Here is a 3,678-nt window from a genome sequence, read left to right on the forward strand (position 1 = left end):
CAACACTATCTTCAGTTTTATAAAATAATATTTAGAGCGGTGTTGCAAATTCTGTTCCGAAAAATGTATTTAATATTGATAGTTGCATCAAGCCTCACTAAGATTTCCCTTTTTAGGGGCTTGTTTATATACAATGCTGAAAATTTAGCAGAATTCCCTCAAGTCAAAAGCATTTTGATGGCTTTTGACTCTTGTTACATTTTGCCTCTGCTAAAATGTGCATGCACGTACGTTTGTCTCCACTTTCCGAAGCATGTTTCTACAATTTGCATTTACAGGCAGATATGAAGTACTGAAATTGCACCTAAAGCACCAAAAATTGTTAAAGCACGTACCTAAAGCAACCGGAAAACATTAATTAATTAAAAGAATCAGAAGAATCAAATGTGTCAGAACGTCAAAAAAGATATAATCTAGACATTCATTCATAAATATTAATAAATACTGGATGCGATTTCAGTGCGGTTGAATAAGTACATTGCTCATGTCATGCATCATCCAACAAGCACGTGTAATTCTCGGAAGCGGAAGCTGAAAGGATACAATCTGTAAATCGCATTTATTTCTTGTATTGACCAGTGTTGTAGCAGTCACATTCACTCGGCCAAGCTCAAAGTTCTTAACATTGATAAGCTTAAAAAAGGTCAGATACAAATATACTGAACCAAGATTATTTGACACTTTATCAATCTATAAGGTTACGACAAATGGCCGAGTTACAAAATAAATTTTCATTTTTAGAAAACTAAAAATTGTTGAAAATATGCCATTGGTTACAGTTTTGGAAATGTAATTTTGTAACCGTCATGTCCGTCTGTCTGTCCGTCCGATCATTTTACGATAACTTTCGTTAAACTCGGCCTAGCGACTTTAAATTTGGTATACATGTAGTATGTGACAAATGAGGAGTTAAGTTTGAAGATGGGCGAAATCAATTAAGTGGTTGACCTGTGGTGGTCATCTGGGTGGGTGGAGTATTTCAAAATCCTCGTTGAAAGCTGTAAACTGGCATTGAGATTGCTAATGGTGTCTAATTGAAGAATATGAATTTAAATTGGGAAAATTTCCGACTGGAGGGACCCGATACCATACCGATTTTTGAAAATTATCCATCGAGCTGAAATTAGTGCAGAGATTGCTAATGGCCCCTGATGAAAGAATATGAATTGAAATTGGTACCATTTTTATGTGGAGGGACCTTTAAGGGGGTGACCCATATCGATTTTCAAAAATTGTATTAAAAAGATGAAATTAGACACTCGTAGAAGACTGAAATTTGGCACGACCCCGTGGGGGTAGACCAGATTGAAAAATATGAACTAAATATTAAGATTTTTTCCACAGAGATTTAACAAGGTGACCCACGCTGCTTTTTATATTGGTAGAATAAAAATAAAATTCGGTATCATGGGTAAGGGCACATCAGACTAAAGAATATGAATAATGTTCATATTCATCGAATATGAATATTTTTGTGGGCCCAGCCCAGAAGACTGAGACCCGTACTGGTTTTAAAATTGGTCAAGGAGCTGAAATTTATTGTGGGAACATTTTTGCCGATTACGAATAGTAGTTGGTGCAGGTCGTCTGACTAAAGTTTAGAAGCTGACACTGACCCTGACTCGGGCTAAACAAACGCTGCACACTGGGATTTCAAATTTAATTTTCGAAATAGTACCCTCGAGATTTTGATCTTAAAAAATCAAGCTAAAAATTACGATGATTTCATCTTAACGAATTAAATCTCTATGTCTTCCCATTCAAAAGTTATTAAAGGTCAAAGTCGTTGGTACACACGACCATGGGACGTGTACCAACGATTTAAAAAATAATTATTTTATTTGTAACTCCACCATTTGTCGCAACCGTTAAAAGACACAAGAGTTACCTAGATACTAAATGTCAAGCAATCGTGATACTGAACTGTTAACCTTTTAAAAACGGATTCCACCAATAAGGTGGAGGGCGATTTCGATCTCTTGGCGACGGACTACACCAATAAGGTGTAGGCCAAATTTTTCGCCTTGGCGACGGACTACACCAATAAGGTGTAGGCCAAATTTTTCGCCTTGGCGACGGACTACACCAATAAGGTGTAGGCCAACTTTTTCTCGTTGACGACGGATTCCACCAATAAGGTGTATGGTTACAGAATTCCGTTGAGACCGGGCTACATCAATAAGGTGTAGGAAAAAATAAAAATAAAATGACGGAGAAAATTTTCTCAGCTGCTCCATTCTTTCCTCCTTATTTATCGTTGGACTTTCTTCACGCTTGAACTGCAATTTTTGAGGGGAGAGCTGTAATTGGGGGAGTAATTGCATCGTCCTGAACATACAGCCAGCCAAAATTCCAGAAAAGATAGGAAAATATCCAATAAGTGTTGTATATTTTGTTGTAATATGTATGTGCATAAATGTTAAATATTCCTCGAATATCGACTCAAATTTATTTCACGTTTCAACAGGTACTCTCAACTTTTGGAAATCATGGCTATGCAAATATCGGAAGGTGATGACGACGACCTCTACTACGACGCTGCTTCAGAAGATGATTTTGAAGCTGAGGACGAGTCTGACAGCGATATTGACGAGGTTTAATATTCTTTTCGTTTGTGACCATTCCTCGGATTATGACCTTGCTCTACTTATTAGGATGAAACCATAAACTGGGATGAAGAATTTCGTCCACCCGTGCATAATTCCAAGGTCCAGATGATCAAATAAAGGATGATTTTCGCCACCACTTTGGAACATCTCTAGACATTCTCAGAAAATTCATTGATGACTCCATGGTCGAAAAGATAGCTGTGGAGTCGAACAGATACGCTGAGCAAGTGAAGCGAACCTCTCTCCGTGCATTTATTGGTTGGACCCCAGTCACTGCTGCTAATATCTGGCGCTTTCTATCTCTTATTTTGGCCATGACGCTTGTTAAAAAATCATCTTATAAAGAATACTGGTCAATAATCAATAATCCACAACATTCTCACGAAGTTCCCCATAGCACGGAAGCCAAGAGGAAGACCTTCCCAAAGCCGTGTCTCAGTACCCTTAGCGAATATGCATATTCCAGAACGAGTTATGAAAGAAAACGGTTACCCAAGCAAATCCGATTGTTTCCACTGCAAAACAAAATTGGGGAAGAGGACGATTACGCAGTTCAAGTGCCTTGCTTGCGAGAAACGTTTGTGCATTGGTAGCAGCGTCTTCAACTGTTTCAAATTTTATCATGACGAAATGGTAAGTCGAGAACATGCTGTTTATCTTTGCTGAGAATTTATGTAGTGTATTCACAAATAGTTGCAGTTATCGCAGCAGCAGGTATCGCAGCAAGTAGTGCCACTAGCGGATCGCAACGAGTCACAGAACACTGGACAAAATTCACCACGTTACGATTACAATAACTTGTTTGAAATATATAATGCATCCCAAAATCATGATAGTAATGTCATCAATGATGATGATTTACTGTTCGTTTAGTTAATTGTTGTACTACTATGAAAATCAAATCCCACTGTCATGTCAAAAATTTATAGTGTGTGCCATTTGGCTCAGTTATATTGTTGATTTATAATTGAAATTTCATGTTCAAAAAGTGTATAATGTTCTAATTATTGTTCGCGAATCAGTTCTTGGTTCGTAATAAATCAAAACTGCATAAGCAGAATATTCAAAA

General features: G+C 37.5%; 1 long non-coding RNA gene across 1 annotated transcript; it reads left to right on the forward strand.

The window, feature by feature from the left end:
• Window positions 1-2,168: 2,168 nt before the first annotated feature.
• On the forward strand, window positions 2,169-3,678 carry LOC110847726. The gene is made up of 2 exons (XR_004834505.1): window positions 2,169-2,594; window positions 2,655-3,678. It is a non-coding gene; the product is annotated as an uncharacterized LOC110847726 (long non-coding RNA).

This window comes from Folsomia candida, unplaced genomic scaffold (assembly GCF_002217175.1).
Source record: "Folsomia candida strain VU population unplaced genomic scaffold, ASM221717v1 Fcan01_Sc003, whole genome shotgun sequence".
NCBI classification, from domain to species: domain Eukaryota; kingdom Metazoa; phylum Arthropoda; class Collembola; order Entomobryomorpha; family Isotomidae; genus Folsomia; species Folsomia candida.